Below are 24,115 nucleotides of genomic sequence, written 5' to 3' on the forward strand. Positions count from 1 at the left end.
CGTGTCTCACTGTCATTGTCTCCCGTGTCACAGCCACAGTACCCTGCGATGTGTTGTGTTCTACTACAACAGACTACTCTCACTGTCGCTGTCCCCCTCTTCCTCTCTCTTACTGCTACTATCTCATTCCTACCTTTCTACAGCTGCTGCTCTCTGTTCTGTCACTAATTCTCTCTCTCTCGTTGTCTTTGTCACATACTCTGCCCTCCTTATCACTAGCTCTCATCCACGTCCAGTTTCTCTTTCCCTTTATTCCTCCCCCCCCCCCCTCCTCCCGTCGCACCGGCACTGTCTCCTTCTCTCTTTTCCTAGCACTGAGTGAAGCACTGTTCTGTTACTGTGAACTACGTTCCACTAACACTGTGTACAACCCTTTCTTTCAAATTGCCATTGTCTCCTTCGTTCTTTCTATAACACAACCACCGTCTACTATCTTCCACCCAGTGTTTGCTCTTTTTCTGTCTCTTTGCCACTATCACTGTCTTTTTATCACTCATCACAAACAACCGCGAATATATTCACATGTCAAAATTTTTGGGAAAAATTTTAAAGATGGCGAAGAAGATAGGAAGAGGCAGCTGGTATCACACTTTTAAGTCAGTCTTTTAAAAAACAGGAGCATTCGCATTTTTTGTCCTCCGACGGGAGCATTTTTCCGCTCGTTCCCTTCTTCTCCCTGCTGCATCACGGGATGTACCTCATATGAAAAGAAATGTATTGGTCAGTAAAATTTTGAAAGTTGAAATAAAGCCAAACTAATTTTACACCTGAGACCGGATTTTACGTCCAAAGAGATCTTGCATTTGTTTCAGTACTTCAACATGAGATTCCCAGATGATAACGGAGACATTTTACAGCACATTTCTCTGCGCTTCATCACTTCATAAACTACATTTTCTCCTCACATCGGATTTTACGTGTACATAAAGGGTAACTTTGAACGTCTATATCTCGGAAACAGAAAAACACGTGAAGGAAATTTTCAAGGCAGTTTGAGGTCTGGATCTTAGGAATAGATCGTAAAAATTACAGCCATTTGTTGTGCATAGTGCTCTCGGAATCCGCGGTTTTCGTGGTGTTTCTCATAACTGGTAATGGTGTCCGCCCCTGGTAGCTGAGTGGTCAGCGCGACGGACTGTCATACCTAACGGCCCGGATTCAATTCCCGGGTGGGTCGGAGATTTTCTCCTCTCAGTGACTGGGTGTTGCGTTGTCCTTATCAACATCATTTCGCCCCCATCGCCACGCAAGTCGCCGAAGGGCGTCAACTCGAAAGACTTGCACCAGGTGAAGGTCTATCCGACGGGAGGCCCTAGCCACACGGTATTTCCATTTGACTGATAAACGTTTTTGAAAATGCGGAGATGGCATTTCTAGACAAATGCCTAGAAAACATGAAGTTTAAGCTTTTGCTGCGGTTATTTATTTCTTAGATTTCGCCTCTTACCGGATTTTACGTGTGGAAGCAGGGTAACCTTCAACGTCTGTATGTCGGAAACGGATAAAGATAACTAGAAAAAATTCACGTTTGTTTGAGATCATGATATTAAAAATATATCGTAAAAATTTCAGCCATTTGCTGTTCATAGTCGTCTTGGAATCCTCGGCTGAGTTTTTTGTCTTCTGGTGACGACGAAAATATAGTAATAAAAAATGGTTCTGTGGTGTCAGCGCCAGACACCACACTTGCTAGGTGGTAGCCTTTAAATCGGCCGCGGTCCGGTAGTATACGTCGGACCCGCGTGTTGCCACTATCAGTGATTGCAGACCGAACGCCGCCACACGGCAGGTCTAGAGACACTTCCTAGCACTTGCCCCAGTTGTATAGCCGACTTTGCTAGCGATGGTTCACTGACAAAATACGCTCTCGTTTGCCGAGATGATAGTTTAGCATGGCCTTCAGCTGCGTCATTTGCTATGACCTAGCAAGGCGCCATTACGTTACTATTGATGCTGTAAAACATGTACCGTCAAGAGCGATGTTCACCATTTATGGATTAAAGTTAAGTATTCCACAGCTACGTCCTTCTTTTGCTAGTCTCATTTCCTTGACCTGTTCCAGACCTCACGCCAGCCTGCGTGAGCTAAAACGCGTGCCTTTCGGCTTCCTCTCATAGTGGGTTGGCTGTCTTGCCAATCCTCAACAGGTTCAAATGGCTCTGAGCACTATGGGACTTAACATCTGAGGTCATCAGTCTCCTAGAACTTAGAACTACTTAAAGCTAATTAACCAAAGGACATCACACACATCCACGCCCGAGGCAGGATTGGAACGTGCGACCGTAGCGGTCGCGCGGTTCCAGACTGTAGCGCCTAGATAGTAATAAACCCCTTTTTGTGGGGTTTTCCAAGGAAGCGCCCATAAACTAACGATGCCTTCATAAGTCCCATCAAGGCCATCGTAGACGACATGAAATGCAAAAAGAACCAATCGATTTGCTTCATTTTCCTAAGCAGCAGGAAGTGTGTAGTACGCATAATTTGACCCTGTACTCTAGAATAGTGACACTACGCGATCCTTCTGTTGAGATATAAACAGTGACTAGCACAAGGGCTATCCAAAACACTCGACCTTATCTCTTTACCAGCGATAGAACCCGAGGTATGAGGATCGGAAAATTCCGTGTTTATGCGCGGCGTTTTGGGACATGTTGGTATGCATGCCGATGGCTGTGGTCGCCTGTGAGGGGCAGACCATTCCCTGCTGCCTGGGTAGCCGCAGCGCTGTACCGGTCAGCCGCCCAGCCGGGTCCCGTTGACAACCAGACGCAGTCAGCAGGGGCGGCTTTTTGCCGGATCCGCCGGGCAGCGTCCGCGTCGCTAGGAACACGGAAGGCTGTACTACCTGAGCGGCGGCCGACCGACACGGCTGAGCGGCAAGCGCTCGGCACTACACGGGACAGGCCGGCCGGGTGAGTGTGCTTTCTGTTCCACTGTGCAGCAGCGCTCGCCGTCGTAAGCCACAGGGGCGCACGCAGGTGAATGGGCATTCGCGGTAAGTTCGCCAGTGTTCGCTACCATTCGCTTATATCCGTGGGCAAGTATGTATACTAGAGGGAACGTAATAGATCGCCTATGAAAGCTGTGTGTGACTCTAAAAATCTGCACTCAGGATACAACACAATATGCGACTCATGTTCAGAAAGCAACTGTGCTAGATTTTTATAATTTTTTTTTTACAAAAAAGTGTTTGAAAAAGTTACACGATATTGTTGATACACTTGTTGATCGCTATGCCGTTCAGTGCATGTGGTAAGCCGTGGCACGAACTCCTCGAAGAACTCTCTCGCCAGCTCCTCCTCCACATCAGAAACTCTTTCTGCACCAGCTCATCATCGGCTAAAAATTTAAATCCAGTTACGTGTGTTAATCTGGAGGCACAGGTCAGGGGAATACGAGGATTGGTTCAAAACATCCCAATTAAGTCAGTCCAAGAGCGGCTTGGTGACTCAGCCTGTGTGACGACAGAAGTTGTTGTGTAACAAGCACACTTCTCTGGCCAACAGTCTCTCCTTTGCTTTTGAATCCTGCCTTAGAGTTTCTTTAGGGTCTCACAATATCGCTGTGGATTGGTAGTCTACCCCTGAGGCAGGAACTGGACCAAAGTGGTGTCTCCTTTTGGGTCCCAAAACACTGAGGTCATATATTTTTTCCCCCTGCCCAAAACATCTTGGCAGATGTGGAATTGGTCTGACACCACTCTGACTACTCTCCTTTTGTCTCAGTCGTATAATCAGCCAACCACGCTTCATCTTCAGTCACAACAGCGCTCAGGAAATCCTTACCTTCCAATTCAATGCGCTCGAGAAACTCGCAGGCGCTACTGACCAGATTTTTCTTGTGCCGCTCTCCATTTTGTGAACAGTTTCCAGTGTGCCATCGTTTCTCTGAGTTTCTCGTGTAAGGGAGTTCTTGCGAGTTGTGGAAACATCGCTGAAATTTCATCTACTGCCAATTGGCGATCTTCACGAATAGTTTCCTAGATTTTTTGCATCAATCAAAATGGAAGGATTCCACTCCCCTGTTCGTCATGAACATTTGATATCCCTCCACTGAACTCCGTACACTACTTAAGAACAGTCGTTCTGTTCATAACATTATTGCCGCAAACCGTTTTGATTCGCGAAAAAAATATCGGAAAGTGTCATTTCTTCCGTGAGTAGGGAGCGAATCACAGCACTTGCTGGTATTTGTTGCCGATATCTTTGATGCAATTGGACACTACAATGTGAGTTTACATATTACGGCGTTCCTGCGATGTTCGCTCTGGTCAAGGGATGCCCCCCCTCTAACATTTACTACTGTCAACCATCAAAAAACAAGAAAACCGCAGCCAACTAAGTTCACAGTACAATTACTTCCTGAACAAACCTTGTAGTTCGAGCCGTTATCAAAAAATGTTGATATTCAGAGAGTATCGCTTTGCGTGCCGGCACAGTGTTTTTTTACGAATGAAGCAAAAATTTTAAAGAAGAACACTAGTTACCGACGACGAACATTACCTGTTTATTAGCAACCGGAGAATTTGCGTTAGTGATTGTTTCTCATTTCCATAGCTGCTATATATCAGACAGCTCCTCATGTCTGCAGTGACATATACGAAGCACTTCAAATATTTGATTGTAATACGTATGAGGAATATAATGTCAATGAAATATACATACGACCTCTCACATAGGCTGCTTCTACATAGTTTGTTAGAGGGACGATAGCGTGATCACTGGTAAACCATTTTTACATCAAAAATGTCTAAAACAACAGTGACACGTCAGCGGTGTACAGGGGTTGGACAAAAATATGTAAACGTCATGAGAAATGGATGCTTGAACACACAGGATGCGGCGCTTAAATCCGGATGAATGAAACATTTTATGGCAAATTTATTAAAACAAAATACAAACGAGAATGAAAATCCTTTTACATATAAGTATTGCTATCTTTGAAAAATAACACTACTCGATGTAACCCCCTTTAGAAGCAATGAACGCCTCCAATCTTATGCTGAAGGAATCGCATGTTGTCCATATTCGTGAATGCTGCTTTGATAGCGGTGCATAGAGATAGGATATTAGGGTGCCTCGTCTTATTGGTAACTCCTTCGACAACGCCCGAAACTTGGTAGTCAAGAGGATTCAATTCTGGGCTATTCGGGGCCAGAACTCCTTTGACCAGAATGTGTCATCATTATCCGAGAGGCAGGTTTGGACTAAATGGCTCGGATGAGGTTCAAAAATGGCTCTGAGCACTATGCGACTTAACTTCTGAGGTCATCAGTCGCCTAGAACTTAGAACTAATTAAACCTAACTAACCTGAGGACATCACACACGTCCATGCCCGAGGCGGGATACGAACCTGCGAACGTAGCTGTTGCTCGGCTCCAGACTGTAGCGCCTAGAACCGCATGGCAACTCCGGCTGGCTCGGATGAGGTCCTTCTCTGCCATCCGATGCATTGTTCGCTCTCTGACATTCAATACTGACGCTAATTTCCTCAACGATTGCGCCGGATCCTCCAAAATCAGCGCCTCAGCCTTTTCGATGACTGCTCGAATGAGGTTTTCACGCCGCGTTAGTGCAACTTTCCCCAGACTTCCCCAGAGCACTACACTTGGCCACAATATTGTAAACAGTGGATCTAACTATTTCAGTGCGCGAATGCCCAGCGCGAAGACCTTCTATAATCGTGGCTCGTCAGCTGTGCTCAGCAGGGCACAACCTCAAAATGGTCGAGATGTTACGGAACATCCCGGCCATTTCGAGGTTCTGAATGCTTACTAGATGTCTCCCATCTTCTCCTTTTCCTCGAACACATCCGAGTCCTCTACACCTCCCACCATCTTGATCCCCCCAATCCCCTACCTGCTCCTCTCCTCTCCAAACCCCACCTGACCTGCTGCCGAGCCTTCACCGTTATGTCCCCCATACCCTCCACCTCTACACCCTGCTTCTCCTCTCCCACAGTGGCTTCCGTCAACTCCCCCTACCGGATGATGCCCCCTCTCCCTCCATTTATCCCCCATATCAACCCTGATCCTCACCTCCCCCTCCCTCCATCCTTTTCCCGGGCTCCCTCCCCCTTCCATCCTGTTTCCTTTTCCCTGCCTACCCTCTCTTTGACTCGTTTCTCTCCCCGAGTCCTTTTGCTTTCCTCTCCACTGCCTTCCCCACTCCTTCTCGCATCTGCCCTGCTCCCCTGTTTCTGTGTCCTCTCCCTCCTTCGGCTCCCCCCTTTTTTTGCTTTTTCCCCCTCATCTGTTCACGGTCCTCTCCCCTCCCCCCCTCCCCAAATGTATTTGTACTGTATAATGCAGTGTTTTCCGTGAGTGTTCAGTGTTGTATGTTCCCCCTTTTTAAGTGTTGCGAACAGAAACTAGACTGTCTCTGTGTTTTTTTTTCAGATTTTGCTTGTCCATTTTACTGTGTGTTTTAATCAGCATCATCGACCCTTTGTTTTTATATTTTCTTCGCAACTTTTTCGCCATGTTTCAGTTTTTAACAGTCACTGTTTATGAAATCTCCTAAGACTGTTTTTAACTTTCTGTTGGCTGCAGAGTGGTGTATTATGCTGCTGCCAGTCCTCCCCTGCCCCTCTGGGAGGGGGGAATCGAAATCCAATAAAGAAAAAAATATACTAGGTTTCAAGAACGTGTCTCGACCTCCGGCAGAACAAAGATTTTTTTTTTTTTTTTTTAGGTCATCAGTCTACTGACTGGTTTGATGCGGTCCGCCACGAATTCCTTTCCTGTGCTAACCTCTTCATCTCAGAGTAGCACTTGCAAGCTACGTCCTCAATTATTTGCTTGACGTATTCCAATCTCTGTCTTCCTCTACAGTTTTTGCCCTCTACAGCTCCCTCTAGTACCATGGAAGTCATTCCCTCATGTCTTAGCAGATGTCCTATCATCCTGTCTCTTCTCGTTATCAGTGTTTTCCACATATTCCTTTCCTCTCCGATTCTGCGTAGAACCTCCACAATCCTTACCTTATCAGTCCACCTAATTTTCAACATTCGTCTATAGCACCACATCTCAAATGCTTCGATTCTCTTCTGTTCCGGTTTTCCCACAGCCCATGTTTCACTACCATACAATGCTGTACTCCAGACGTACATCCTCAGAAATTTCTTCCTCAAATTAAGGCCAGTATTTGATATTAGTAGACTTCTCATGGCCAGAAATGCCTTTTTTGCCATAGCGAGTCTGCTTTTGATGTCCTCCTTGCTCCGTCCGTCATTGGTTATTTTACTGCCTAGGTAGCAGAATTCCTTAATTTCATTGACTTCGTGACCATCAATCCTGATTTTAAGTTTCTCGCTGTTCTCATTTCTACTACTTCTCATTACCTTCGTCTTTCTCCGATTTACTCTCAAACCATACTGTGTACTCATTAGACTGTTCATTCCGTTCAGCAGATCATTTAATTATTCTTCACTTTCACTCATAATAGCAATGTCATCAGTGAATCGTATCATTGATATCCTTTCACCTTGTATTTTAATTCCACTCCTGAACCTTTCTTTTATTTCCATCATTGCTTCCTCGATGTACAGATTCAAGAGTAGGGGCGAAAGGCTACAGCCTTGTCTTACACCCTTCTTAATACGATCACTTTGTTCTTGATCGTCCACTCTTATTATTCGCTCTTGGTTGTTGTACATATTATATATGACCCGTCTCTCCCTATAGCTTACCCCTACTTTTTTCAGAACTCGAACAGCTTGCACCATTTTATATTGTCGAACGCTTTTTCCAGGTCGACAAATCCTATGAAAGTGTCTCGATTTTTCTTTAGCCTTACTTCCATTATTAGCTGTAACGTCAGAATTGCCTCTCTCGTCCCTTTACTTTTCCTAAAGCCAAACTGATCGTCACCTAGCGCATTCTCAATTTTCTTTTCCATTCTTCTGTATATTATTCTTGTAAGCAGCTTCGATGCATGAGCTGTTAAGCTGATAATGCGATAATTCTCGCACTTGTCAACTCTTGCCGTCTTCGGAACTGTGTGGATGATGCTTTTCCGAAAGTCAGATGGTATATTGCCAGACTCATATATTCTACACACCAACGTGAATAGTCTTTTTGTTGCCACTTCCCCCAATGATTTTAGAAATTCTGATGGAATGTTATCTATCCCTTCTGTCTTATTTGACCGTAAGTCCTCCGAAGCTCTTTTAAATTCCGATTCTAATACTGGATCCCCTATCTCTTCTTAATCGACTCCTGTTTCTTCTTCTATCACATCAGACAAATCTTCACCCTCATAGAGGCTTTCAATGTATTCTTTCCACCTGTCTGCTCTCTCCTCTGCATTGAACATTGGAATTCCCGTTGCACTCTTAATGTTACCACCGTTGCTTTTAATGTCAGCAAAGGTTGTTTTGACTTTCCTGTATGCTGAGTCTGTCATTCCGACAATCATATCTTTTTCGATTTCTTCACATTTTTCCTGCAGCCATTTCGTCTTAGCTTCCCTGCACTTCCTATTTATTTCATTCCTCAGCGACCTGTATTTCTGTATTCCTGATTTTCCCGGAACATGTTTGTACTTCCTCCTTTCGTCAATCAACTGAAGTATTTCTTCTGTTACCTATGGTTTCTTCGCAGCTACCTTCTTTGTACCTACGTTTTCCTTCCCAACTTCTGTGATGGCCGTTTTTAGAGATGTCCATTCCTCTTCAACTGTACTGCCTACTGCGCTATTCCTTATTGCTGTATCTATAGCGTTAGAGAACTTCAAACGTATCTCGTCATTCCTTAGTACTTCCGTATCCCACTTCTTTGCGTATTGATTCTTCCTGACTAATGTCTTGAACTTCAGCCTACTCTTCACCCCTACTATATTGTGATCTGAGTCTATATCTGCTCCTGGGTACGCCTTACAATCCAGTATCTGATTTCGGAATCTCTGTCTGACCATGATGTAATCTAATTGAAATCTTCCCGTATCTCTCGGCCTTTTCCAAGTATACCTCCTCCTCTTGTGATTCTTGAACAGGGTATCCGCTACTACTAGCTGAAACTTGTTACAGAACTCAATTAGTCTTTCTCCTCTTTCATTCCTTGTCCCAAGCCCACATTCTCCTGTAACCTTTTCTTCTACTCCTTCCCCTACAACTGCATTCCAGTCGCCCATGACTATTAGATTTACGTCCCCCTTTACATACTGCATTACCCTTTCAATATCCTCATACACTTTCTCTATCTGTTCATCTTCAGCTTGCGACCTCGGCGTGTATACCTGAACTATCGTTGTCAGTGTTGGTCTGCTGTCGATTCTGATTAGAACAACCCGGTCACTGAACTGTTCACAGTAACACACCCTCTGCCCTACCTTCCTAATCATAACGAATCCTACACCTGTTATACCATTTTTTGCTGCTGTTGATATTACCCGATACTCATCTGACCAGAAATCCTTGTCTTCCTTCCACTTCACTGACCCCTACTATATCTAGATTGAGCCTTTGCATTTCCCTTTTCAGATTTTCTAGTTTCCCTACCACGTTCAAGCTTCTGACATTCCACGCCCCGACTCTTAGAACGTTATCCTTTCGTTGATTATTCAATCTTTTTCTCATGGTAACGTCCCCCTTGGCAGTCCCCTCCCGGAGATCCGAATGGCGGACTATTCCGGAATCTTTTGCCAATGGAGAGATCATCATGACACTTCTTCAATTACAGGCCACATGTCCTGTGGATACACGTTACGTGTCTTTAATGTAGTTGTTTCCATTGCTTTCTGCATCCTCATGTCGTTGATCATTGCTGATTCTTCCACCCCTAGGACAAGAGAGTGCCCTGAACCTCTATCCGCTCCTCCGCCCTCTTTGAGAAGGCCGTTGGCAGAATGAGGCTGACTTCTTATGCCGGAAGTCTTCGGCCGCCAATGCTGATTATTTATCAAAATTTAGGCAGTGGCGGGGATCGAACCCGGGACCGAAGATGTTTTGATTATGAATCAAAGACGCTACCCCTTTTTTTTTGTCCGCGTTTGTTCGTTGTTTCTACTCGGGGCGGACGTCGTAAGACATCCGATTAAGTTCGTTGATGATCAATTAACTCAGTTTTTTTTTTATTACAGAGGGTACGTAACCCTCTGTCCGAACACGCTGAGCTGCCATGCCGGCGCCCTAGACCACGGGTAACTACGATATGGCGGGGAAATTCAAACTGAAATTTGTCTGGATCTAAGCGCCGCACCCTGTAGATGCAGATTCTAGCTAAGGTTACGGGATGCTCTGTTGTTTGACCACAAACGGCACCTGTGTCATGTCCTCAGCATGTCACAAGTGTCATTCGTGGTTATAATAGCATTCTGTATAGTTGAGTGCATTATGTCGGAGCTAACGTTCGAACATGGGCAAATTATTGGTACTCGTATGATGCGTGCTTTTGCTACCAAGGTAACCGAAGTGGTTGATGTTTCAAGAGGCACTGTATGAAGGTTTATACTGCATACAGGGAAATCCGTGAAACATCAATCGCTAATCACAGCTTGGACGAAAGTGTATGTTGAGTCATGGTGATGGACGTTCACCGATGAGGATCGTGGTGAAAGCTAAGAGGACGATAGCTGCAAAAGTCACTGCAAGGCTGAATGTCGCCCTTGTGAGTCCTGTCAGACCAAGGCAACCCAAAGGATGTCACTACAAGGCTGAATGTCGCCCTTGTGAGTCCTGTCAGACAAAGACAACCCAAAGGAAGTCACTACAAGGCTGAATGTCGCCCTTGTGAATCCTGTCAGACCAAGACAACCCAAAGGAAGTCACTACAAGGCTGAATGTCGCCCTTGTGAGTCCTGTCAGACCAAGGCAACCCAAAGGATGTCACTACAAGGCTGAATGTCGCCCTTGTGAGTCCTGTCAGACAAAGACAACCCAAAGGAAGTCACTACAAGGCTGAATGTCGCCCTTGTGAATCCTGTCAGACCAAGACAACCCAAAGGAAGTCACTACAAGGCTGAATGTCGCCCTTGTGAGTCCTGTCAGACCACGACAACCCAAATGAAGTCACTACAAGGCTGAATGTCGCCCTTGTGAGTCCTGACAGACCAAGACAACCCAAAGGAAGTCACTACAAGGCTGAATGTCGCCCTTGTGAGTCCTGTCAGACCAAGACAACCCAAATGATGTCACTACAAGGCTGAATGTCGCCCTTGTGAGTCCAGTCAGACCACGACAACCCAAAGGATGTCACTACAAGGCTGAATGTCGCCCTTGTGAGTCCTGTCAGACAAAGACAACCCAAAGGAAGTCACTACAAGGCTGAATGTCGCCCTTGTGAGTCCTGTCAGACCAAGACAACCCAAAGGAAGTCACTACAAGGCTGAATGTCGCCCTTGTGAGTCCTGTCAGACCACGACAACCCAAATGAAGTCACTACAAGGCTGAATGTCGCCCTTGTGAGTCCTGACAGACCAAGACAACCCAAAGGAAGTCACTACAAGGCTGAATGTCGCCCTTGTGAGTCCTGTCAGACCAAGACAACCCAAATGATGTCACTACAAGGCTGAATGTCGCCCTTGTGAGTCCAGTCAGACCACGACAACCCAAAGGATGTCACTACAAGGCTGAATGTCGCCCTTGTGAGTCCTGTCAGACAAAGACAACCCAAAGGAAGTCACTACAAGGCTGAATGTCGCCCTTGTGAGTCCTGTCAGACCAAGACAACCCAAAGGAAGTCACTACAAGGCTGAATGTCGCCCTTGTGAGTCCTGTCAGACCACGACAACCCAAATGAAGTCACTACAAGGCTGAATGTCGCCCTTGTGAGTCCTGACAGACCAAGACAACCCAAAGGAAGTCACTACAAGGCTGAATGTCGCCCTTGTGAGTCCTGTCAGACCAAGACAACCCAAATGATGTCACTACAAGGCTGAATGTCGCCCTTGTGAGTCCAGTCAGACCACGACAACCCAAAGGATGTCACTACAAGGCTGAATGTCGCCCTTGTGAGTCCTGACAGACCAAGACAACCCAAAGGAAGTCACTACAAGGCTGAATGTCGCCCTTGTGAGTCCTGTCAGACCAAGACAACCCAAATGATGTCACTACAAGGCTGAATGTCGCCCTTGTGAGTCCAGTCAGACCACGACAACCCAAAGGATGTCACTACAAGGCTGAATGTCGCCCTTGTGAGTCCTGTCAGACAAAGACAACCCAAAGGAAGTCACTACAAGGCTGAATGTCGCCCTTGTGAATCCTGTCAGACCAAGACAACCCAAAGGAAGTCACTACAAGGCTGAATGTCGCCCTTGTGAGTCCTGTCAGACCACGACAACCCAAATGAAGTCACTACAAGGCTGAATGTCGCCCTTGTGAGTCCTGACAGACCAAGACAACCCAAAGGAAGTCACTACAAGGCTGAATGTCGCCCTTGTGAGTCCTGTCAGACCAAGACAACCCAAATGATGTCACTACAAGGCTGAATGTCGCCCTTGTGAGTCCAGTCAGACCACGACAACCCAAAGGATGTCACTACAAGGCTGAATGTCGCCCTTGTGAGTCCTGTCAGACAAAGACAACCCAAAGGAAGTCACTACAAGGCTGAATGTCGCCCTTGTGAGTCCTGTCAGACCAAGACAACCCAAAGGAAGTCACTACAAGGCTGAATGTCGCCCTTGTGAGTCCTGTCAGACCAAGACAACCCAAAGGAAGCTCCATAAGCAGGGAAATGCTGGACGAGCTGAAATTCCAAAACCACTCATCAGTGATGTAAATGCCTGTAACTGGAAATCGTGGTGCAGAAGCCATAAATCCTGGACCGTGGAGCATTGGAATAAAAGTCACTTGGCCGCATGAGTCTTGTTTCAGACTGTTTCCATCTTCTGGCCGAGTTAACATTCCAAAAATTGGGGCTGCCATGTCACGGTATTCCATAAGCACCATGGTTATTCTGCAAGGCCGCATCACTGCCAAGGACTATGTGACCATTTTGGCTAATCACGTCCATCGCTTCGTACACTGTTTGTTCCCAATTGGTGATGAGTTACAAGGCGACAGGGCCCTTGTCCACATAGTTCTCATCGCCCAGGACTGGTTTTCTGAACACGACCAATTGATACGTTTCCCCTGGCCTCAGCAGTCGCCAGATCTCCCTATTATTGACTTTTTGTGGCCTGTTTTGGAGAGAAGGGTGCGTTATCACTATCCATCCTGTGACATGCCACTATTTTGCAGGAAGGATAGCATAAGATTCCATTCAAAACCATGTAGTTGTTGTTGTGGTCTTCAGTCCAGAGACTGGTTTGATGCAGCTCTCCATGCTACTCCATCGTGTGCAAGCTTCTTCATTTCCCAGTAACTACTACAACCTACATCCTTCTGAATCTGCTTAGTGTATTCACCTATTGGTCTCCCTCTACAGTTTTTACCCTCCACGGTGTCCTAAGGACCTGTATTTATCCACTCTGAGGTGACTGAAAGCTGTTTTGAATGTTGACGGTTTTCCTACATCTTATTAGGCATGGAAATGTGCTGTTTCTGGTGTTTCCATCTTCTTGTCCACCCGCTGTAGTTACAACTACCTTGAAAGAAAGCAATGAAAATGATCAGGTGTTTCATATACTGTAATTCCTAATTGTCATAACAGATAAATATTCGCACATGTTTACTTTCAGGGATAATTATCGTCTTTTTTCTATTAATACAAATAAATACAAACGTTGTGCTTATTCCCTGAATATCCCACTAAAAATTTATCTTCTTTCCCACGTACCAATGTGGTTCTTTGAATTCTTTGGCAATTTTCTGCTATTATATTTGTTTCATTCGAGAATGGTGCTGTAGATGCCTTGGATTCCAGAAGCAACTACTTTTGTTTTCGTCTCCAGTCCGAAAACTTGTTTGATGTAGCTCTCCATGCTACTCTAACCTGTGCAAGCCTCTTCATCTCCGAATAACTACCGCAACCTAAAACATTCTCGAGTTTCAAGCCGCGTCAAGTGGTTTACTGCCCACGAGCTTTCGGCAGAGATCTCCTCTGCCATTGTCAAGTGGATGATTGTCGTCTGGTTGTCATTGCCGTGCTTATAAAGCCGCGCCGTCGCACGTGACGTCATTGGTGCTTGGTCCCACACCATATATGGTAATGTTTTGGCCCCCGACCGCCGGGCCCGCTCAACTCCCTCAACACCGGATCCCACGCTGTACTCAGCTGCAGTCCACCGTCTCATATTGGAGGTGTTGTCAGAAATTCTAATCTCTATGGCGTCGTTTATCACGCTATCCCAGAAGCCATTCGTCCGGTTAATAATAGACGTCTCATCGAATGCAATTCGGTGTTCGTTTTCTAGAGCATGTTCTGTTACAGTTGATTTTTCGGGATAGCGCAGACGGTAACACCTTCGATGTTCTATGCGGCGCTTTTCAATAGTGCGAACAGTCTGGCCGACATAAAACTGCCCACGCCCGCACGGTATCTTGTAAATTCCTGGCGTTCTGAGGCCTACATCGTCTTTCACAGATTTCATTAGTTGCCGGATCTTGGCCGGTGGCCTGAAGATTGTGTCTATTTTATGCCTCTTCAGGAGCCGACTAAGCTTCCCTGTTGTCGAACCACAAAACGGTAAGAATGCAACCTGCTTGGTGTCTTCTTCAGAGGTCTTCTTCCTTTGAGGCTTGGATGACACTGCTTGTGAGATCTGTATGTTGTTGTAACCGTTTTCTTTAAAAACTTTGCGTCAGTGGCTCAATTCTCTCGGCAAGGTTTCAGCGTCTGAAACCGTTTCACCTCGATGTACTAAGGTCCTTAGAACTGACTGCTTCTGTGCTGGGTGATGGAAGCTGGTGGCGTGCAGATGCCCATCCGTGTGGGTGGGCTTCCGGTAGAGGCTACGCCCTAGAGACCCATTGGGTTTACAGCGGACGAGCACTTGCAAGAACGGCAGGGAACCTCCCCTTCTCTACTTCCATTGCGAAGTTGATGTGGTCGTGGATGCCGCTGAGGTGCTCCAGGAACTCTTCTAACTTTTCTTGTCCGTGTGGCGAAATGACGAAGGTATCGTCAACGTAGCGATAAAAACAGCTCGGCTTTGCAGGAACCGTGTCCAAGGCAATGTCTTCGAAAGCAAACTCTGACGTCATCATATTTCTTACATGATGGAGAATATTTTATCCAAACTGACAGCGTGGCGATGGGAAGTCCATTAGCTCCAGTAATAGCCAACTTCTTCATAGAGCATTTCGAAGACATCGCCTTGGACATGTTGAAAATGACGCCAGCTGCAAAATGACTGTGTGGACGTTGTGGCCTATTTTACACCATATTTTAAATTTATGGGAGTGTATATGTTTTGACAATGCCATTACGGCTCTATCATATTAGGAAAAAAAAACGTATAATTTACAACATTCGCTTGTAGCACCACATCTCAAATGCTTCGATTATATTCTGTTCCGGTTTTCCCACAGTTCATGTTTCACCACCATACCATTCCGTGCTCCAGACGTAACGCTCAGAAATGTCTTCCGGAAATTAAGGCCTACGTTTGACACTAATAGACATCTCTTAGCCAGGCATGCCCTTTTTGCCTGTGCTTGTCTGCTTTTAATATCCTCCCTGCTCCGTCTACCATTGGTCATTTTGTTGCCTAGGTAGCAGAATCCCTACTTCGTGACCACCTACTTCTCGTTGCTTTCGTCTTTCTTCGATTTGCTGTTAATCCATATTCTGTACTCATTAGACTGTTCATTCCGTTCAGCAGCTCATGTAATCCTTCTTCACTTACACTCAGGACAGCAATGTTATCTGCGAATCGTATCAGTGATATCGTTTCGCCTTGTATTTTAATTCCACTTGTAACACTTACATCGCTTAGGAGAAGGTTTATTTTAAATACCTGTGTATCTGCAATTTATGAAGTGTGCATTCTGTGTTGTTTGAGCTCCTTGATGTATAGCAGGAAAATTAGAGTTTTGTAATGTATATACGAGAAAAGCAAAAATATGTTGAAATTTTAAATTATTATAATATGAATCTGTTTATGAAAGAAGTATGTTTGTTAAAAGCTGGTTCATGCTTAGGGCACTTGTATTTGTAACACGCAACCGCTGTAGGAAAGTCCCTCCGCAACGAAAGTGGCATCGCGCGATGTAAAAGGTGAGTTTGGTGGTCGAATTGAGCGGCTCGTTTGTGTGAACTACACGAAGTGTGTGGCTAGCCTTAGCACAGTACACTTTGACTTTGCTAAGAGAGGCAATTGCAAGCTGCATGAGAAGGTATTTGCCTCGGATGCGGATCTGGCTGTTATTTAGTATTCATGGCATAATAGAATGGCCCTAATACGTTGAAAATCCGACGCCAAGAAGAGATTTTACAGAGTATTCGCACATCAAGAGTCGTGAGTACAGTTATCCGCCATTCCGCCTGCCACTAATCTTCGCCACTGCTTCACAGACTTCATACATTCAGTTACGTAATCTATATTGACATGGACCAGTTAATTTGTGTGTTGTTTCAATAATAATCACATAAAACGGCAATTCGTGTTCGAAACCATAATTTCAATCCTGATCACGAACCTACGCAGGGTCCTCACCTTAGTGCTGCTAAAACCGAGCACCCTGATTTAAATGAAAAATTCTGGCATTCTTGTGTTTTAAAGTAATTTTTTGTCAGAAGTAAAAGGAGTAGCGAAACTTAAAGTATGAGTACAATTTGGATGCTTTGTTTATGGATTAATTCAAGTGAAATTGTTAATGTAGGAAGTTTAAGTACAAAAATTTAAAGATCAATAAATAGGAAAGTGAAAACCTTAATTATTTAAAAGCTAAAACCATAAAAGTGAAGTTAGATAAGCTTTTGCTAAAGTATCCTTAGTTTATTACAAAATATAGTTATATAGGTTTACAGTGCAAGATTGTGTAAATATTATTGCCAAGAATACCTGCTTCACAGGTGATTAAAGTACAAGTACATATAACTCTTTAATGAACCGATTTGCGGTAGTACTATTAGATGTGAAGTTATGCAAATTTTCCAAGATAGTGTAGTTTTGGTACCCACCATGAATGGTTCCTTTTGAAGTTAATTAAGCCCAGGGTTGCATTTTATTACCTTGCTAAGTAATTTAAGTGAATCATTAGCTTTTAGAGATAGTTTTTACTTTTTCAATAATCAAAGAACCTTGGCTTGTGAAACTGTACCAGTTGAGAGTGCCCCATCATATAGTCCTCCTATTAAGAAAAGAAATGAACTGTAACTGTTACTAAGGAAAACTGCTGTATGCAGATGAGTTTGAACAGTGTATTTAAGGTGTTATTCACCTTCATTTGTGTTATTCGTGTCAGTCAAGATAGAAGCCCCTTAAGTCCAAAATTAGTTCTGCACTTCACGCAGTAATGATTCAGTATTTTGGTTAAGTAATGCTAATGATTGTGGCCGTCATTACTATGAGCTCGGTGCAATTTTGCTCCCCATAATTTACTGGCGTGTGCGTTATTGGTAACTGCTGATACAGACAGTACAGAGTGCACTGTGTCAGTTTGTATCCTGTTTGCTATTCAAAGGGATATCTCAACAAAATTAACTTCAATAACTAATCTCCAAATTTCTCACATATGTATATTTCAAAATTAATGTGCCTAATTAGGCTGGCGACCGTTCATTTTTTTCAGTCACTTATAATTTTACCATTTCTATTAACTCTCAAGGTTAAGGCCCGTTTGGTTTTACTGTCAACTTCACAAAATTCGAAATTATAGTCCGATGACCCTTTTCATTAGACACTCGCGCGGTCGAACGTTGAAATCCTCAGAGAGGGTAACATTAGCATGTTTCACGGCACGTTAGTGTTATACATTCCTGAACATTTTTTTTTATTTCCATCATTGCTTCTTCGATACACAGATTGAACAGTAGGGGGGAAAGACTACATCCCTGTCTTACACCCTTTTTAATCCGAGCGCTTTGTTCTTGATTGTTTATTCTTATTATTCCATCTTGGTTCTTGTATATATTGTATATGACCCGTCTCTCCCTATAGCTTACCCCTATTTTTCTCAGAATTTCGAATATCTTGCACCATTTTACACTGTCGACAGCTTTTTCCGGGTCCACAAATCCTATTAACGTCTCTTTATTTTCTTTGTCTTGCTTCCATTATCAACCACAACGTCAGAATTGCCGCTCTAGTGCCTTTACTTTTCCTAAAGCCAAACTGATCGTCACCTAGCACATCCTCAATTTTCTTTTACATCCTTCAGTATATCATTTTTGACAGCAATTCGGATGCATGAGCCGTTAAGCTGATTGTGCGATAATTCTCGCACTTGTCAGCTCTTGCAGTCTTCGGAACTATGTGGATGATATTTTTTCGAAAGTCAGATGGTATGTCGCTAGACCCATACATTCCACACACCAACGTGAATAATAGTTTTGTTACCACTTCCCCCGACCATTTTAGAAATTCTGAGGAAATGTTATCTATCCAAATCAAAAATGTTCAAATATGTGTGAAATCTTATGGGACTTAACTGCTAAGGTCATCAGTCCCTCAGCTTACACACTACTTAACCTAAATTATCCTAAGGACAAACACACACACCCATGCCCGAGGGAGGGCTCGAACCTCCGCCGTGTTATCTATCCCTTCTGCCTTATTTGATCTTAAGTCCTCTAAAGCTCTTATAAATTCTGATTCTAATACTGGATCCCCTATCTCTTCTAAATCGACTCCTGTTTCCTCTACTATCACATCATGCAAATCTCCCGCCTCATAGAGGCTTTCAATGTATTCTTTCCACCTATTCGCTCTCTCTTCTGCACTTAGCAGTGGAATCTTAATATTACGACCCTTGCTTTTAATGTCACCGAAGGTTGTTTCGACTTTCCTGTATGCTGAACCACAGTCCTTCCGACAGTCATTTATTTTTCGATTTCTTCCTAATTTTCGTGCAGCCATTTCGTCTTAGCTCCCCTACAATGTCTATTTGTTTCATTTCTCAGTGACTTGCATTTCTGAATCCCCCTGAACGTTTTTGTACCTCCTTCTTTCATTGATCAACTAAGGTGTTTTTTTCTGTTACCTGTGGCTTCTTCGCAGTTACGTTCATTGTACCTCCGTTTTTCTTTCCAACTTCTGTGATTGCCCTCTTTAGAGAGGTCCATTGCTCCTCAACTGTACTGCCTACTGACTTATTCCTTACTGCTGTATCTATAGCCTTAGAGAACTTCAAGCGTGTCTCGTCACACAAACACATTTAATCGTTTTCGCAACAGTTACGTCGTAGACTTTCGTACGAGTATCGGCAATTTACTTTCTCAAAGGAAAAATGACAAAAAGTGTGTGAATTCCTAAGAGACCAAACTGCTGAGGTTATCGGTCCCTACCTCTGAGTATTGCAGCACATAATAAAGAAATGTTTAATTTTTTACAGCTAAAAAGGTAGCGCTGAAGCAATGTCTCTGCACTGAGAGTTATGTTAACAGTCGGTTAATCTTTATGTGTATTTTCGATGCACAGTTATTTCAACTTAGGCACTAAACAGAATGAGACTATCACTCAGCAGCGGAGTGTCCGCTGATATGAAACTTCTTGGCAGATTAAATCTGTGTGACGGACCGACACTCGAACTCGGAACTTTTGCCTTTTGCGGGCAAGTGCTCTACCATCTGAGCTACCCGAGCACGACTCACGACCCGTCCTCACGTCCACGTTTTCAAAATATTTTAATTTAGACACTTATTTTATATTTTACATTTCTGAAAAAGTTCTTGTTGTTTTTTGATGAACTCTTCTATCAGATTTCACAAGTGTTTCAAATTTTTCAGTTAAACTTAAATTTAAGTCTTAGAAGTGATGTGACTTTACACGATGAATGTCATATGCAACATTTACAGGTTCACGATCTTACTTAGACAATAATATCTCTTAAAAAGTACGTCAACAACAATGACTGAATGAGATTTTTCACTCTGCATCGGAGTGTGCGCTGATATGAAACTTCCTGGCAGATTAAAACTGTGTGCCCGACCGAGACTCGAACTCGGGACCTTTGCCTTTCGCGGGCAAGCACTTTACCAACTGAGCTACCAAAGCATGACTCACGCCCGGTACTCACAGCTTTACTTCTGCCAGTACCTCGTCTTCTACCTTCCAAACTTTACAGAAGCTCTCCTGCGAACCTTGCAGAACTAGCACTCCTGAAAGAAAGGATACTGCGGAGACATGGCTTAGCCACAGCCTGGGGGATGTTTCCAGAATGAGATTTTTCACTCTGCAGCGGAGTGTGCGCTGATATGAAACTTCCTGGCAGATTAAAACTGTGTGCCCGACCGAGACTCGAACTCGGGACCTTTGCCTTTCGCGGCCAAGCGCTCTACCAACTGAGCTACCGAAGCACGACTCACGCCCGGTACTCACAGCTTTACGTCTGCCAGTACCTCGTCTCCTACCTTCCAAACTTTACAGAAGCTCTCCTGCGAACCTTGCAGAACTAGCACTCCTGAAAAAGGATACTGCGGAGACATGGCTTAGCCACAGCCTGGGGGATGTTTCCAGAATGAGATTTTTCACTCTGCAGCGGAGTGTGCGCTGATATGAAACTTCCTGGCAGATTAAAACTGTGTGCCCGACCGAGACTCGAACTCGGGACCTTTGCCTTTCGCGGCCAAGCGCTCTACCAACTGAGCTACCGAAGCACGACTCACGCCCGGTACTCACAGCTTTACGTCTGCCAGTACCTCGTCTCCTACCTTCCAAACTTTACAGAAGCTCTCCTGCGAACCTTGCAGAACTAGCACTCCTGAAAAAGGATACTGCGGAGACATGGCTTAGCCACAGCCTGGGGGATGTTTCCAGAATGAGATTTTTCACTCTGCAGCGGAGTGTGCGCTGATATGAAACTTCCTGGCAGATTAAAACTGTGTGCCCGACCGAGACTCGAACTCGGGACCTTTGCCTTTCGCGGCCAAGCGCTCTACCAACTGAGCTACCGAAGCACGACTCACGCCCGGTACTCACAGCTTTACGTCTGCCAGTACCTCGTCTCCTACCTTCCAAACTTTACAGAAGCTCTCCTGCGAACCTTGCAGAACTAGCACTCCTGAAAAAGGATACTGCGGAGACATGGCTTAGCCACAGCCTGGGGGATGTTTCCAGAATGAGATTTTTCACTCTGCAGCGGAGTGTGCGCTGATATGAAACTTCCTGGCAGATTAAAACTGTGTGCCCGACCGAGACTCGAACTCGGGACCTTTGCCTTTCGCGGGCAAGCGCTCTACCAACTGAGCTACCGAAGCACGACTCACGCCCGGTACTCACAGCTTTACTTCTGCCAGTACCTCGTCTCCTACCTTCCAAACTTTACAGAAGCTCTCCTGCGAACCTAAGGTAGGAGGTAAGGTACTGGCAGAAGTAAGGCTGTGAGTAGCGGGCGTGAGTCGTGCTTCGGTAGCTCAGTTGGTAGAGCGCTTGCCCGCGAAAGGCAAAGGTCCCGAGTTCGAGTCTCGGTCGGGCACACAGTTTTAATCTGCCAGGAAGTTTCAACAATAACTGAATTTTTCAAATCTTTTGTGGTGGTTATGATGTACCCCCAATAGCACGCGTTCACTGAGTTGGGTTAGAGCAGCTACTTCTGTACCACGCCTTCTCCTCTTCTCATCAAACTAGTGATGAGTATTTATTACGCACACACGTTAAGTAAATGTCAGTAGCTCGTGGTCTGGTAGTCAGCACTGGTGACTCTCGAGCACGTGGTGGCTTACTTGATACCCGTACGGGTCGGGTATTTTCTCCGCTCGGGGCTGGGTTTGCGTTGTTTGTCATAATCATCGACACGAAAGCCGCCGAAGTGGTGTCGAATGAAAAGCCTTGCCCCAAATGAGGTGTCCCCGGCCATTAATGCCATACGTGTATTTCTTTTTTATGGTTTCGTACTGCATCGGCGGGATTATTATTACTGGTATCGCATGTGGTCGAAATTCGACCATCTGTGTCAGTGGACCTCATCTGTGACAAAAGATGTCGTCTATGTTAAAGTGATGCACTCCATGAAAAACTCTGAAATTTTAGCATTGGGAATGACACATAGCAAATGCTGCATTGTGGCTGCGAGTGTTCTTGAAACAAATCTTTTATTTCTCTTTACTTGTTTCATCATTTGAAGTGAGCCCTTTACAAAGTGCTTTAAAAATAAATAAATTTTTTTGTTAATGGTGGCAAAATAAGTTGTGACAGCCACAATGGGGATGCCGTTGTAACGGGTAAAGTAATATCATATTCGAAATTATATGCATCACTAAATCTAGCCTCTAAATTCACCACATTGCAATTATAACTTTGAGCATTATTTGAAGTTACGTTCAGTGCACATTTAAACGTATCTTTAAAAATAACAATAGGATTACTATTATCATCGTCCGCATTATTCCTATTTCTTTGTGTACGCAAAAATTGTGTTCCTCCATCTCTTCGTCTTTCAGTCTGACCCGTTAGTGCTCTTCTTCGAGGCACAGCGTAAAACAAAGATAGTTTCCATGTAGTAAGGAAAATCGCAGCTATTCAAAATGAAGAAATTGAACATTAGGAACATTTCAGATTTTGTGGTGACAGCGGCTACCAAACACAAATTTGTTCTGTTTCCTCTTGAATGAAAGTAATGAAAAAAAATACATTTATAAACAACGTTTGTTGCCCCCGACGGCTCCTTTACTAAATTTCGATTCCCACATGTGACAACGTCAACGAAGCTGCAGTTGTGGTGTTGTAGCTGCCCATTTTGCGCGTGTCACTGCAAATGAACCATCTACAACACTTAAACATGAACGTCCCTAGAATGTGATTTCGCGAAACGTTTTTACTTTCGTGCGTCATTTGGACCATAGCACCTGATCCGTACATATGAGGGTTGGTAATGTGAGACAGAGGAAAACATTACTCTCTTCTCATGTCTGTATGTCCACTTCCTTTTACTTCTCTTAATGACTATATACATACATAATTTTTGTGCTCGTCTATGGGAAGGTACCTTTCGAATCATATAAGTTTCAGTGGCCTCCTCATATGATTAATTTTATAAGTCGTTACTTCAATTTTTGGTGTTCAAGAGTTCAGTAAACCAGATGCATAAGCAAAAAATATCCACATCACTCCTCCTTTCTCTACGCAAAAATTGTCCATCTACCTCTGCATTTTTTACTCCCACCTGTTAGCGCCTCTAGCAAAAAAAATAAATAAATAAATAAATAAAAAAATAAAAAAAAAACCTTGGTTTCTGTGTAATAAGGAAAGTCGCAAGTCATCGTTATTCAAAAGAAGAAATTAAAAATTAGGAACTTACTTCAAATTTTCTGGTAACGGCGGCAAATGACCACAGAAAAGTAAGCAAAATAATGACGCCAACATAAAACGTTATTTACAGGCTACGTCACGATGACATCTTGATTCCCACTGCTGACAACGTAATCGACATAGCTCTTGTTACATTGTAGCTGCCCGGTGTGGCTGTGTTACTGAAAATGAATCAAATAAACATAGCGCCCTAGAATGCGATTCCACGAAACGTTGTTACTTCCGTGTGTCATTTCTACAATAGAACCAGAGCGGTGCGCAGGGCAAAAGTTGGCAGCACTTCATCTGTCGATGTTCACTTATTGGGGATGTCAGTTCGTGATAGAGAAGGTATCTTTACAGTTACGAACATAAAACATCTACTTTCTTTTACCACTCTTAATGGCTAACTTACAGACATAATTTTGTCTTTGTGCACATAAATGGCAAAGCACCTTTCGAATTATATAAGATCCACTGTCTTCCTTGTACAATTAATATTACAAATCGGTACTTCAAATTTCGTTGTCAAATATTAATATTATTTCCTACGGCAAATGACAACTCACCTTTCGTTATCAGCAGCTCGAACACAGGCCCGCCCTGTTAGAGGACGAATGATGTGTTTAGAGTGGAAGAGCTGCAGTAGAACTAGTCGCACTATCCGTGCCTAGAGGGTGCAACAAATGTTTTCTGGTTCCAGGATTCTTTTATTTTTTGAGTCAGCAGCCTTCGGACTGATTTGATGCGACCCGCTACGAAATCCTGTGCCAATGGTTCAAACGGTTCAAATGGCTCTGAACACTATGGGACTTAACAGCTGAGGTCATCAGTCCCCTAGAACTTA

General features: G+C 44.2%; 1 long non-coding RNA gene and 2 other non-coding genes across 3 annotated transcripts in view; 2 read left to right on the top strand and 1 right to left on the bottom strand.

The window, feature by feature from the left end:
* Positions 1–2,875: 2,875 nt before the first annotated feature.
* The window catches only part of LOC124550844, a 133,780-nt gene continuing 112,540 nt past the window's right edge, over positions 2,876–24,115 (top strand). The window contains exon 1 of the long non-coding RNA XR_006967732.1: positions 2,876–2,995. This is a non-coding gene — a long non-coding RNA (uncharacterized LOC124550844). The remainder of the gene's footprint in view (positions 2,996–24,115) is intronic.
* On the bottom strand, positions 21,166–21,240 carry Trnas-cga. The gene has a single exon. It is a non-coding gene; the product is annotated as a tRNA-Ser (tRNA).
* Positions 21,384–21,458, top strand: Trnas-cga. The gene has a single exon. It is a non-coding gene; the product is annotated as a tRNA-Ser (tRNA).

The sequence above is a fragment of the Schistocerca americana genome, chromosome 9, assembly GCF_021461395.2.
Source record: "Schistocerca americana isolate TAMUIC-IGC-003095 chromosome 9, iqSchAmer2.1, whole genome shotgun sequence".
Lineage (NCBI taxonomy): Eukaryota > Metazoa > Arthropoda > Insecta > Orthoptera > Acrididae > Schistocerca > Schistocerca americana.